At 47.1% G+C, this 15,200-nt stretch overlaps 1 long non-coding RNA gene across 1 annotated transcript in view; it reads right to left on the bottom strand.

Moving 5' to 3' along the window:
• Nucleotides 1–14,610, bottom strand: part of LOC308191375 — a 45,172-nt gene extending 30,562 nt beyond the window's left edge. The window contains exon 1 of the long non-coding RNA XR_013947925.1: nt 14,285–14,610. This is a non-coding gene — a long non-coding RNA (uncharacterized lncRNA). The remainder of the gene's footprint in view (nt 1–14,284) is intronic.
• Nucleotides 14,611–15,200: the final 590 nt, after the last annotated feature.

Genomic DNA, 15,200 nt, shown 5'->3' with positions numbered 1-15,200 from the left:
TGGGATTGCGTCTGTTTTAACTCCGAGCGTTGGGACTGCTCAGGAGTGGAGTACGTCTCCTGCAGTAATGATCACGCGGATGGGGGATTCTATTGGGATAACTACGCGGTGGTCAACTTCTAGCAGTCGGAAGTGGCCGTTGGGTAAGTCTGGGGTGGGCACTATGTAGGAGTCGAATGATAGGTCTTTGAAGTCTGTGTATTCGTAGCTTCAGTATCATTGGTGGCCGATGGCTTTTAGGGTGAGGTCTGGTTCATCGATTTTGTCCATTATGTAGAGGATTTGTAGGGATGGGAGGGCGAGGAGTACCAGGACGATAGCAGGTAGGATTGTCCAGATCAGCTCTACTTCTTGGGCGTCTACAGCATTGGACGAGAGTTTTTCTGTTAGTATGTGGGCTAAAAGGTAGAGAACTAGGCTGCAGATAGCTAGGGCAACGATTAGGGCGTGGTCGTGGAATTCAACGAGTTCTTCTATGATGGGTGATGAGGCGTCTTGGAATCCTAGTTGGGAGTGGTTGGCCACATGAGATGTACAGGATTTTTACCTGTGATTTAGTCTTGACAAGGCTATGTAATTGGTTTACTAACGTCTCATAAGAAAGAAGCATGAGCGGTTAATGCAGTTGGCTTGAAACCAGCATGTGAGGGTTCGATTCCTTCCTTTCTTGTACTTGGACGAAGGCCGGTTCCTCGAAAGTATGGTATGGGGGAGGGCAGCCGTGGATTCATTCAACGTTTGTGGTAGTTAGTTCTGGTTGTAGGACTTTTCGTTTGGCCGAAAAGGCTTCTCAGATGATGAATATTAGTATGATTACGGCTACTATTGAGATTAGGGAGCCGATGGAGGAAATGGTGTTTCATAGTGTGTAGGCGTCGGGATAGTCTGAGTATCGTCGGGGTATTCCTGCTAGGCCTAGGAAGTGCTGGGGGAAGAACGTTAGGTTTACTCCTGTAAATATTACCCCGAAGTGGGCTTTTGCTCATGTTTGGTGTAGGGTAAACCCAGTGAGTAGTGGGAATCAGTGAGTAAATCCTGCTAGAATGGCAAAGACGGCGCCTATGGATAGGACGTAGTGGAAGTGGGCAACTACGTAGTACGTGTCGTGCAGGGCGATGTCTAGGGAAGAGTTTGCAAGAACGATTCCTGTTAATCCTCCGATGGTAAATAGGAAGATAAATCCTAGAGCTCATAGTATTGGGGGGGGTCTCATTTGATTGTTCCTCCGTGCAGGGTGGCTAGTCAGCTAAATACTTTGATTCCGGTAGGGATGGCAATGATTATAGTGGCTGATGTAAAGTAGGCTCGGGTATCAACGTCTATTCCTACTGTAAACATGTGGTGAGCTCAGACGATGAATCCTAGGAAGCCGATGGATAGTATGGCTCAGACTATTCCCATGTAGCCGAAGGGCTCCTTTTTGCCTGAGTAGTACGTGACTACGTGTGAGATGATTCCGAACCCCGGTAGGATCAGAATATAGACTTCTGGGTGTCCGAAGAATCAGAATAGGTGTTGGTACAGGATTGGGTCTCCTCCTCCAGCGGGGTCGAAGAATGTGGTGTTTAGGTTTCAATCAGTTAGTAATATTGTAATACCGGTGGCGAGTACGGGGAGTGATAGAAGGAGTAGGATGGCGGTAATTAGTACGGATCAGACAAATAGTGTCCACTTCCACTACGTCCTATCCATAGGCGCCGTCTTTGCCATTCTAGCAGGATTTACTCACTGATTCCCACTACTCACTGGGTTTACCCTACACCAAACATGAGCAAAAGCCCACTTCGGGGTAATATTTACAGGAGTAAACCTAACGTTCTTCCCCCAGCACTTCCTAGGCCTAGCAGGAATACCCCGACGATACTCGGACTATCCCGACGCCTACACACTATGAAACACCATTTCCTCCTAGTCCTAGGACTTAGAGAAACTCCAGTACTAAAAATAGTAAACACAAGCAATAATTTCATATACTTCACTCTCACTCACCACTCAACTATCAGCTAACCACACCCCCGTCCACATAGCTTAACACAAAGCATGGCACTGAAGTTGCCAAGATGGCATAAAACATGCCTGCGGACAAAAGACTTAGTCCTAACCTTACGGTTGGTTTTTGCTAAATATATACATGCAAGTATCCGCGCCCCAGTGTAAACGCCCTCGACCACCTACCCCCATACAGGCCTTGAGGAGCGGGTATCAGGCACACCCAAGTAGTAGCCCAAGACGCCTCGCTAAGCCACGCCCCCACGGGTATTCAGCAGTAATTAACATTAAGCAATGAGTGCAAACTTGACTTAGTTATAGCAACAGCCTAACTTCAAGGGTTGGTAAATCTTGTGCCAGCCACCGCGGTCATACAAGAAACCCAAATCAACCGTCCTATTGACACGGCGTAAAGAGTGGTAAAATGCCTATCCTAGCTAACTAAGATCAAAATGCAACTGAGCTGTCATAAGCCCAAGATGCACCTAAACACACCATTAAGATGATCTTAGGAACTAACGACTGATTTAAACCCACGAAAGCCAGGGCCCAAACTGGGATTAGATACCCCACTATGCCTGGCCCTAAATCTTGATACTTACTTTACCGAAGTATCCGCCAGAGAACTACGAGCACAAACGCTTAAAACTCTAAGGACTTGGCGGTGCCCCAAACCCACCTAGAGGAGCCTGTTCTACAATCGATAATCCCCGATTAACCCAACCACCCCTTGCCAACACAGCCTACATACCGCCGTCGCCAGCCCACCTCGAATGAGAGCACAACAGTGGACACAATAGCACCCCGCTAATAAGACAGGTCAAGGTATAGCCTATGGAGTGGAAGAAATGGGCTACATTCCCTATTCATAGGGCACACGGAAAGAAGCGTGAAACCACTTCTGGAAGGCGGATTTAGCAGTAAAGTGGGACAATAGAGCCTACTTTAAGCCGGCCCTGGGGCACGTACATACCGCCCGTCACCCTCCTCAAAAGCCACATCCCACATAACTAATACCATAAATACGCTGAAGATGAGGTAAGTCGTAACAAGGTAAGTGTACCGGAAGGTGTACTTAGAATATCAAGACGTAGCTATAACACCAAAGCACTCAGCTTACACCTGAAAGATATCTACTAGACCGGATCGTCTTGAAGCCCCCCCTCTAGCTCAACCACACAAATAGTACACCAAAACTAAAGAATTTACTAAACTAATTAAACTAAAGCATTTTACAGTCTTAGTATAGGCGATAGAAAAGACACTTAGACGCGATAGAGACCCCAGTACCGTAAGGGAAAGATGAAATAGCAGTGAAACAATCAAAGCGACAGACAGCAAAGATCAACCCTTGTACCTTTTGCATCATGGTTTAGCGAGAACAACCAAGCAAAGTGAACTAAAGTTTGCCCCCCCGAAACCCAAGCGAGCTACTTTCAAGCAGTTAAAGAGAGCGAACCCGTCTCTGTTGCAAAAGAGTGGGATGACTTGTCAGTAGAGGTGAAAAGCCAACCGAGCTGGGTGATAGCTGGTTACCTGTGAAACGAATCTAAGTTCCCCCTTAATCCTCCCTACCGGACATCCTGAACCCTAATGAGATGATTAAGAGCTATTTAATGGAGGGACAGCTCCATTAAAAAAGGACACAACCTCGACTAGCGGATAATTCTTACTACTGATCCTACCGTGGGCCCTAAAGCAGCCATCAAAAAAGAGTGCGTCAAAGCTCCACCACCTAAAAATACCAAAATAAGATGATTCCCTTATCACAAACAGGTCAACCTATGAATATAGGAGAATTAATGCTAAAATAAGTAACTCAGGGCCACACCCCTCTAACGGCGCAAGCTTACATAGAAACATTATTAACAGACCTAGACAGATACAAAAACCCCTACAAGACCACGTATTAACTAACCCTGTTAACCCGACTCAGGAGCGCCTATAAGAGCGATTAAAATCTGTGAAAGGAACTCGGCAAATTAATAAGGCCCGACTGTTTACCAAAAACATAGCCTTCAGCAAATTAAACAAGTATTGAAGGTGATGCCTGCCCGGTGACTTAGGTTTAACGGCCGCGGTATCCTAACCGTGCAAAGGTAGCGCAATCAATTGTCCCATAAATCGAGACTTGTATGAATGGCTAAACGAGGTCTTAACTGTCTCTCACAGATAATCAGTGAAATTGATCTCCCCGTGCAAAAGCGGGGATGTGAACATAAGACGAGAAGACCCTGTGGAACTTAAAAATCAACGACCACCGCGAATCCTCAATCAACCCCACTGGGGCCACTACCATCGCAGAGCCTGGTCGATATTTTTCGGTTGGGGCGACCTTGGAGGAGAACAAATCCTCCAAAAACAAGACCATACCTCTTTACCTAGAGCTACCCCTCAAAGTGCTAACAGTGACCAGACCCAATATAATTGATTAATGGACCAAGCTACCCCAGGGATAACAGCGCAATCCCCCTCAAGAGCCCATATTGACAGGGGGGTTTACGACCTCGATGTTGGATCAGGACATCCTAATGGTGCAGCCGCTATTAAGGGTTCGTTTGTTCAACGATTAACAGTCCTACGTGATCTGAGTTCAGACCGGAGCAATCCAGGTCGGTTTCTATCTATGACACACTCTCCCCAGTACGAAAGGACCGGGAAAGTGGGGCCAATACCACAAGCACGCCCCCCCCCTCTAAGCAGTGAAACCAACTAAACCGTGAAGAGGGCCTTCCCCCACCACTTTCAATCCTAGAAAAGGACCAGCTAGAGTGGCAGAGCCCGGCAAGTGCAGAAGGCTTAAGCCCTTTCCCCAGAGGTTCAAATCCTCTCCCTAGCTTCACCCATGATTCAAATAACAACACTAAGCTGCCTCGTTATATCCCTCCTATACATCATCCCAATCCTGATTGCCGTAGCCTTCCTAACCCTAGTAGAACGGAAAATCCTAAGCTACATACAATCCCGCAAAGGCCCTAACGTTGTCGGGCCTTTTGGCCTACTTCAACCATTTGCGGACGGACTGAAACTATTTACCAAAGAGCCCATCCGACCCTCTACCTCTTCCCCACTTCTATTCATTCTGATACCAATACTAGCCCTTGTCCTAGCCCTCACCACTTGAGCACCACTACCACTCCCATTTCCCCTAGCAGATCTAAACCTCGGAGTTCTCTTCCTAATAGCCATGTCAAGCCTAGCCGTCTACTCAGTCCTATGATCAGGCTGAGCCTCGAACTCAAAATACGCACTAATCGGAGCCCTACGGGCAGTAGCACAGACCATTTCATACGAAGTGACACTGGCCATAATCCTGCTATCAATAATCATACTAAGCGGAAGCTACACACTCAGCTCCTTTGCCGTCGCACAGGAGCCTCTATACTTCATTTTCTCCTCATGACCCCTAGCAATAATATGATACGTATCCACCCTAGCAGAGACAAACCGAGCTCCTTTTGACCTCACAGAGGGTGAATCTGAGCTAGTCTCAGGGTTTAACGTTGAATACGCCGCAGGACCCTTCGCCTTATTCTTCCTAGCTGAATATGCGAACATTATGCTAATAAATACACTTACAGCCATCATATTCCTAAACCCAAGCGCCCTAGGGCCACCCACAGAACTATTCCCCGTCATCCTAGCCACAAAAGTCCTCCTACTATCTTCTGGTTTCTTATGGGTCCGAGCTTCATACCCACGATTCCGATATGACCAACTAATGCACCTACTATGAAAAAACTTCCTACCCCTCACACTAGCTCTGTGCCTCTGACACATCAGCATACCTATCTGCTATGCAGGCCTACCTCCTTACATAAGGAAATGTGCCTGAACTACAAAGGGTCACTATGATAAAGTGAACATAGAGGTATAACAGCCCTCTCATTTCCTGTTGACCTTAGAAAAGTAGGAATTGAACCCACACAAGAGAAATCAAAATTCTCCATACTTCCCTTATATTATTTTCTAGTAGAGTCAGCTAATCAAGCTATCGGGCCCATACCCCGAAAATGATGGTTTAACCCCCTCCTCTACTAATGAACCCTTACGCGACCCCAATCATAACCTTCAGCCTCATCTTGGGCACCACAATCACAATTTCCAGCAACCACTGAGTTCTGGCCTGGACAGGACTGGAGATCAACACACTAGCCATCATTCCCCTAATTGCCAAATCCCACCACCCACGAGCAGTAGAAGCCGCAACGAAATACTTCCTAACCCAAGCAGCTGCTTCCGCCCTGGTCCTATTCTCTAGCATAACCAATGCCTGAGTCACCGGCCAATGAGACATCACACAAATAAACCACCCAACCTCCTGTCTACTACTGACAGCAGCAATCGCTATTAAACTGGGCCTAGTGCCATTTCACTTCTGATTCCCAGAAGTACTACAAGGATCGCCACTAATAACAGCCCTGCTACTCTCGACCCTCATAAAATTCCCCCCACTAACCCTGCTCCTACTAACATCCAAATCCCTCGACCCAGCTCTACTCACCGCCATGGCCCTAGCCTCAACAGCACTAGGAGGCTGAATAGGACTGAGCCAAACACAAACACGCAAAATCCTAGCCTTCTCGTCCATCTCCCACTTAGGCTGAATCGCCATCATCCTAGTTTACAGCCCCAAATTGGCCTTACTTACCTTCTACCTATACACAATCATAACATCAGCCGTATTCCTAGCCCTTAACAAAATCAAAGCCCTTAACCTATCCATGATCACAACCTCATGAACAAAAACCCCAGTGCTAAACGCCACCCTAATACTAGTACTTTTATCCCTAGCAGGCCTCCCCCCATTAACAGGCTTTATACCAAAGTGACTTATCATCCAAGAACTAACTAAACAGGAAATAACACCAGCAGCCATGGCAATTGCCATGCTATCACTGCTCAGCCTCTTCTTCTACCTACGCCTCGCATACCACTCAACAATTACCCTTCCCCCCAACTCCTCTAACCACATAAAACAATGATACACTAGCAAAGCCCCAAGCACACCTACTGCGGTCCTTGCCTCACTATCAATCCTCTTACTTCCCCTGTCCCCAATAATACATGCCATTGTCTAGAAACTTAGGATAACACCCCAAACCGAAGGCCTTCAAAGCCTTAAATAAGAGTTAAACCCTCTTAGTTTCTGCACATTAAGACTTACAGAATATTAACCTGTATCTTCTGAATGCAAGTCAGACGCTTTAATTAAGCTAAAGCCTCCCTAGACAGATGGGCTTCGATCCCACAAAACTCTAGTTAACAGCTAAATGCCTAAACCAATTGGCTTCTGCCTACAAAGACCCTGACGCACCCTAGTGCGCATCGATGAGCTTGCAACTCAACATGAATTTCACTACAGAGCCGATAAGAAGAGGAATTAAACCTCTGTAAAAAGGACTACAGCCTAACGCTTCAACACTCAGCCATCTTACCCGTCACCTTCATCAACCGATGACTATTTTCCACTAACCATAAGGATATTGGCACCCTGTACCTCATCTTCGGGGCATGAGCAGGAATAGTCGGCACCGCACTCAGCCTATTAATCCGCGCAGAACTAGGACAACCAGGAACTCTCCTAGGCGACGACCAAATTTACAATGTAATCGTTACCGCTCACGCCTTTGTAATAAGCTTCTTTATAGTCATACCCATCATGATCGGAGGATTCGGCAACTGATTAGTCCCCCTCATAATCGGTGCCCCCGACATAGCATTCCCGCGAATAAACAACATAAGCTTTTGACTCCTCCCCCCATCATTCCTCCTCCTACTAGCCTCATCCACTGTAGAAGCTGTCGCCGGCACAGGCTGAACTGTCTACCCTCCCCTAGCAGGTGACCTTGCCCACGCCGGAGCTTCAGTAGACCTGGCTATCTTCTCACTCCACTTAGCCGGTATCTCCTCCATCCTTGGGGCCATCAACTTTATCACCACAGCCATCAACATAAAACCCCCCGCACTCTCACAATACCAAACCCCACTATTTGTCTGATCCGTACTAATTACCGCCATCCTACTCCTTCTATCACTCCCCGTACTCGCTGCCGGTATTACAATATTACTAACTGATCGAAACCTAAACACCACATTCTTCGACCCCGCTGGAGGAGGAGACCCAATCCTGTACCAACACCTATTCTGATTCTTCGGACACCCAGAAGTCTATATTCTGATCCTACCGGGGTTCGGAATCATCTCACACGTAGTCACGTACTACTCAGGCAAAAAGGAGCCCTTCGGCTACATGGGAATAGTCTGAGCCATACTATCCATCGGCTTCCTAGGATTCATCGTCTGAGCTCACCACATGTTTACAGTAGGAATAGACGTTGATACCCGAGCCTACTTTACATCAGCCACTATAATCATTGCCATCCCTACCGGAATCAAAGTATTTAGCTGACTAGCCACCCTGCACGGAGGAACAATCAAATGAGACCCCCCCCAATACTATGAGCTCTAGGATTTATCTTCCTATTTACCATCGGAGGATTAACAGGAATCGTTCTTGCAAACTCTTCCCTAGACATCGCCCTGCACGACACGTACTACGTAGTTGCCCACTTCCACTACGTCCTATCCATAGGCGCCGTCTTTGCCATTCTAGCAGGATTTACTCACTGATTCCCACTACTCACTGGGTTTACCCTACACCAAACATGAGCAAAAGCCCACTTCGGGGTAATATTTACAGGAGTAAACCTAACGTTCTTCCCCCAGCACTTCCTAGGCCTAGCAGGAATACCCCGACGATACTCGGACTATCCCGACGCCTACACACTATGAAACACCATTTCCTCCTAGTCCTAGGACTTAGAGAAACTCCAGTACTAAAAATAGTAAACACAAGCAATAATTTCATATACTTCACTCTCACTCACCACTCAACTATCAGCTAACCACACCCCCGTCCACATAGCTTAACACAAAGCATGGCACTGAAGTTGCCAAGATGGCATAAAACATGCCTGCGGACAAAAGACTTAGTCCTAACCTTACGGTTGGTTTTTGCTAAATATATACATGCAAGTATCCGTGCCCCAGTGTAAACGCCCTCGACCACCTACCCCCATACAGGCCTTGAGGAGCGGGTATCAGGCACACCCAAGTAGTAGCCCAAGACGCCTCGCTAAGCCACGCCCCCACGGGTATTCAGCAGTAATTAACATTAAGCAATGAGTGCAAACTTGACTTAGTTATAGCAACAGCCTAACTTCAGGGGTTGGTAAATCTTGTGCCAGCCACCGCGGTCATACAAGAAACCCAAATCAACCGTCCTATTGACACGGCGTAAAGAGTGGTAAAATGCCTATCCTAGCTAACTAAGATCAAAATGCAACTGAGCTGTCATAAGCCCAAGATGCACCTAAACACACCATTAAGATGATCTTAGGAACTAACGACTGATTTAAACCCACGAAAGCCAGGGCCCAAACTGGGATTAGATACCCCACTATGCCTGGCCCTAAATCTTGATACTTACTTTACCGAAGTATCCGCCAGAGAACTACGAGCACAAACGCTTAAAACTCTAAGGACTTGGCGGTGCCCCAAACCCACCTAGAGGAGCCTGTTCTACAATCGATAATCCCCGATTAACCCAACCACCCCTTGCCAACACAGCCTACATACCGCCGTCGCCAGCCCACCTCGAATGAGAGCACAACAGTGGACACAATAGCACCCCGCTAATAAGACAGGTCAAGGTATAGCCTATGGAGTGGAAGAAATGGGCTACATTCCCTATTCATAGGGCACACGGAAAGAAGCGTGAAACCACTTCTGGAAGGCGGATTTAGCAGTAAAGTGGGACAATAGAGCCTACTTTAAGCCGGCCCTGGGGCACGTACATGGTTAAACATGCCTGTTAGTAGTGTGGCGAGCCATAGTGGGAAGGCTAGGGCTATGTTCATAGATAGTTGGGTGGTTGGGGTGAATGTATATGGAAGGAGGCCTAGAAGGTTGATTGTAAGAAGTATGATTATTAGGGATGTAAATATTATGGCTCATTTGTGGCCATTTTTGTTGAGTGGGACTATTAGTTGTTTTGTGATTAGGTGAAGGAGTCATGTTTGGATAGTAGAAAGGCGGTTGTTGATTCATCGGTTGTTTGGGGACGGGAATAGTAGGGCTGGGAAGAGTAGGGATAGTAGGATTAAGGGGATGCCAAATAGATTGGGGCTGGAAAATTGGTCAAAGAAGCTTAGGTTCATGGTCAGGATCATGGTGTGGGTTTGGTAGTGAGGGAGGTCTTATTTGATGGGGGGTTGGTTGTGGTGAAGGCTAGTAGTTTTGGTTGGATGAGGAGTGCTAGGGTTAATCAGGTTATAATTATGATTGAAAATCATGGTGCGGGGTTAAGCTGTGGCATATCATTAAGGAGGGGGAAGTCCCTCTTTGGCTAGCTTAAAAGGCTAGTGCTGTTGCATAGCTTCTTAATGATTAGGATGATGATAGAAGGGACGATCAGGCCTCGAAATGTGGGAGTGGGGTTGATTCTACTACAATGGGTATGTAGCTGTGATTAGCCCCGCAAATTTCTGAGCATTGTCCGTAAAAAATCCCAGGCCGGGTGGTAATGAATGAAGTTTGGTTTAGTCGGCCTGGGATTGCGTCTGTTTTAACTCCGAGCGTTGGGACTGCTCAGGAGTGGAGTACGTCTCCTGCAGTAATGATCACGCGGATGGGGGATTCTATTGGGATAACTACGCGGTGGTCAACTTCTAGCAGTCGGAAGTGGCCGTTGGGTAAGTCTGGGGTGGGCACTATGTAGGAGTCGAATGATAGGTCTTTGAAGTCTGTGTATTCGTAGCTTCAGTATCATTGGTGGCCGATGGCTTTTAGGGTGAGGTCTGGTTCATCGATTTTGTCCATTATGTAGAGGATTTGTAGGGATGGGAGGGCGAGGAGTACCAGGACGATAGCAGGTAGGATTGTCCAGATCAGCTCTACTTCTTGGGCGTCTACAGCATTGGACGAGAGTTTTTCTGTTAGTATGTGGGCTAAAAGGTAGAGAACTAGGCTGCAGATAGCTAGGGCAACGATTAGGGCGTGGTCGTGGAATTCAACGAGTTCTTCTATGATGGGTGATGAGGCGTCTTGGAATCCTAGTTGGGAGTGGTTGGCCACATGAGATGTACAGGATTTTTACCTGTGATTTAGTCTTGACAAGGCTATGTAATTGGTTTACTAACGTCTCATAAGAAAGAAGCATGAGCGGTTAATGCAGTTGGCTTGAAACCAGCATGTGAGGGTTCGATTCCTTCCTTTCTTGTACTTGGACGAAGGCCGGTTCCTCGAAAGTATGGTATGGGGGAGGGCAGCCGTGGATTCATTCAACGTTTGTGGTAGTTAGTTCTGGTTGTAGGACTTTTCGTTTGGCCGGAAAGGCTTCTCAGATGATGAATATTAGTATGATTACGGCTACTATTGAGATTAGGGAGCCGATGGAGGAAATGGTGTTTCATAGTGTGTAGGCGTCGGGATAGTCCGAGTATCGTCGGGGTATTCCTGCTAGGCCTAGGAAGTGCTGGGGGAAGAACGTTAGGTTTACTCCTGTAAATATTACCCCGAAGTGGGCTTTTGCTCATGTTTGGTGTAGGGTAAACCCAGTGAGTAGTGGGAATCAGTGAGTAAATCCTGCTAGAATGGCAAAGACGGCGCCTATGGATAGGACGTAGTGGAAGTGGGCAACTACGTAGTACGTGTCGTGCAGGGCGATGTCTAGGGAAGAGTTTGCAAGAACGATTCCTGTTAATCCTCCGATGGTAAATAGGAAGATAAATCCTAGAGCTCATAGTATTGGGGGGGGTCTCATTTGATTGTTCCTCCGTGCAGGGTGGCTAGTCAGCTAAATACTTTGATTCCGGTAGGGATGGCAATGATTATAGTGGCTGATGTAAAGTAGGCTCGGGTATCAACGTCTATTCCTACTGTAAACATGTGGTGAGCTCAGACGATGAATCCTAGGAAGCCGATGGATAGTATGGCTCAGACTATTCCCATGTAGCCGAAGGGCTCCTTTTTGCCTGAGTAGTACGTGACTACGTGTGAGATGATTCCGAACCCCGGTAGGATCAGAATATAGACTTCTGGGTGTCCGAAGAATCAGAATAGGTGTTGGTACAGGATTGGGTCTCCTCCTCCAGCGGGGTCGAAGAATGTGGTGTTTAGGTTTCGATCAGTTAGTAATATTGTAATACCGGCGGCGAGTACGGGGAGTGATAGAAGGAGTAGGATGGCGGTAATTAGTACGGATCAGACAAATAGTGGGGTTTGGTATTGTGAGAGTGCGGGGGGTTTTATGTTGATGGCTGTGGTGATAAAGTTGATGGCCCCAAGGATGGAGGAGATACCGGCTAAGTGGAGTGAGAAGATAGCCAGGTCTACTGAAGCTCCGGCGTGGGCAAGGTCACCTGCTAGGGGAGGGTAGACAGTTCAGCCTGTGCCGGCGACAGCTTCTACAGTGGATGAGGCTAGTAGGAGGAGGAATGATGGGGGGAGGAGTCAAAAGCTTATGTTGTTTATTTGCGGGAATGCTATGTCGGGGGCACCGATTATGAGGGGGACTAATCAGTTGCCGAATCCTCCGATCATGATGGGTATGACTATAAAGAAGCTTATTACAAAGGCGTGAGCGGTAACGATTACATTGTAAATTTGGTCGTCGCCTAGGAGAGTTCCTGGTTGTCCTAGTTCTGCGCGGATTAATAGGCTGAGTGCGGTGCCGACTATTCCTGCTCATGCCCCGAAGATGAGGTACAGGGTGCCAATATCCTTATGGTTAGTGGAAAATAGTCATCGGTTGATGAAGGTGACGGGTAAGATGGCTGAGTGTTGAAGCGTTAGGCTGTAGTCCTTTTTACAGAGGTTTAATTCCTCTTCTTATCGGCTCTGTAGTGAAATTCATGTTGAGTTGCAAGCTCATCGATGCGCACTAGGGTGCGTCAGGGTCTTTGTAGGCAGAAGCCAATTGGTTTAGGCATTTAGCTGTTAACTAGAGTTTTGTGGGATCGAAGCCCATCTGTCTAGGGAGGCTTTAGCTTAATTAAAGCGTCTGACTTGCATTCAGAAGATACAGGTTAATATTCTGTAAGTCTTAATGTGCAGAAACTAAGAGGGTTTAACTCTTATTTAAGGCTTTGAAGGCCTTCGGTTTGGGGTGTTATCCTAAGTTTCTAGACAATGGCATGTATTATTGGGGACAGGGGAAGTAAGAGGATTGATAGTGAGGCAAGGACCGCAGTAGGTGTGCTTGGGGCTTTGCTAGTGTATCATTGTTTTATGTGGTTAGAGGAGTTGGGGGGAAGGGTAATTGTTGAGTGGTATGCGAGGCGTAGGTAGAAGAAGAGGCTGAGCAGTGATAGCATGGCAATTGCCATGGCTGCTGGTGTTATTTCCTGTTTAGTTAGTTCTTGGATGATAAGTCACTTTGGTATAAAGCCTGTTAATGGGGGGAGGCCTGCTAGGGATAAAAGTACTAGTATTAGGGTGGCGTTTAGCACTGGGGTTTTTGTTCATGAGGTTGTGATCATGGATAGGTTAAGGGCTTTGATTTTGTTAAGGGCTAGGAATACGGCTGATGTTATGATTGTGTATAGGTAGAAGGTAAGTAAGGCCAATTTGGGGCTGTAAACTAGGATGATGGCGATTCAGCCTAAGTGGGAGATGGACGAGAAGGCTAGGATTTTGCGTGTTTGTGTTTGGTTCAGTCCTATTCAGCCTCCTAGTGCTGTTGAGGCTAGGGCCATGGCGGTGAGTAGAGCTGGGTCGAGGGATTTGGATGTTAGTAGGAGCAGGGTTAGTGGGGGGAATTTTATGAGGGTCGAGAGTAGCAGGGCTGTTATTAGTGGCGATCCTTGTAGTACTTCTGGGAATCAGAAGTGAAATGGCACTAGGCCCAGTTTAATAGCGATTGCTGCTGTCAGTAGTAGACAGGAGGTTGGGTGGTTTATTTGTGTGATGTCTCATTGGCCGGTGACTCAGGCATTGGTTATGCTAGAGAATAGGACCAGGGCGGAAGCAGCTGCTTGGGTTAGGAAGTATTTCGTTGCGGCTTCTACTGCTCGTGGGTGGTGGGATTTGGCAATTAGGGGAATGATGGCTAGTGCGTTGATCTCCAGTCCTGTCCAGGCCAGAACTCAGTGGTTGCTGGAAATTGTGATTGTGGTGCCCAAGATGAGGCTGAAGGTTATGATTGGGGTCGCGTAAGGGTTCATTAGTAGAGGAGGGGGTTAAACCATCATTTTCGGGGTATGGGCCCGATAGCTTGATTAGCTGACTCTACTAGAAAATAATATAAGGGAAGTATGGAGAATTTTGATTTCTCTTGTGTGGGTTCAATTCCTACTTTTCTAAGGTCAACAGGAAATGAGAGGGCTGTTATACCTCTATGTTCACTTTATCATAGTGACCCTTTGTAGTTCAGGCACATTTCCTTATGTAAGGAGGTAGGCCTGCATAGCAGATAGGTATGCTGATGTGTCAGAGGCACAGAGCTAGTGTGAGGGGTAGGAAGTTTTTTCATAGTAGGTGCATTAGTTGGTCATATCGGAATCGTGGGTATGAAGCTCGGACCCATAAGAAACCAGAAGATAGTAGGAGGACTTTTGTGGCTAGGATGACGGGGAATAGTTCTGTGGGTGGCCCTAGGGCGCTTGGGTTTAGGAATATGATGGCTGTAAGTGTATTTATTAGCATAATGTTCGCATATTCAGCTAGGAAGAATAAGGCGAAGGGTCCTGCGGCGTATTCAACGTTAAACCCTGAGACTAGCTCAGATTCACCCTCTGTGAGGTCAAAAGGAGCTCGGTTTGTCTCTGCTAGGGTGGATACGTATCATATTATTGCTAGGGGTCATGAGGAGAAAATGAAGTATAGAGGCTCCTGTGCGACGGCAAAGGAGCTGAGTGTGTAGCTTCCGCTTAGTATGATTATTGATAGCAGGATTATGGCCAGTGTCACTTCGTATGAAATGGTCTGTGCTACTGCCCGTAGGGCTCCGATTAGTGCGTATTTTGAGTTCGAGGCTCAGCCTGATCATAGGACTGAGTAGACGGCTAGGCTTGACATGGCTATTAGGAAGAGAACTCCGAGGTTTAGATCTGCTAGGGGAAATGGGAGTGGTAGTGGTGCTCAAGTGGTGAGGGCTAGGACAAGGGCTAGTATTGGTATCAGAATGAATAGAAGTGGGGAAGAGGTAG

This window comes from Anser brachyrhynchus, assembly GCF_964034855.1.
Source record: "Anser brachyrhynchus genome assembly, contig: SCAFFOLD_160, whole genome shotgun sequence".
Lineage (NCBI taxonomy): Eukaryota > Metazoa > Chordata > Aves > Anseriformes > Anatidae > Anser > Anser brachyrhynchus.
Note: the sequence above shows the minus strand (reverse complement) of the source record. Positions and strands in the feature narration are given on the sequence as shown.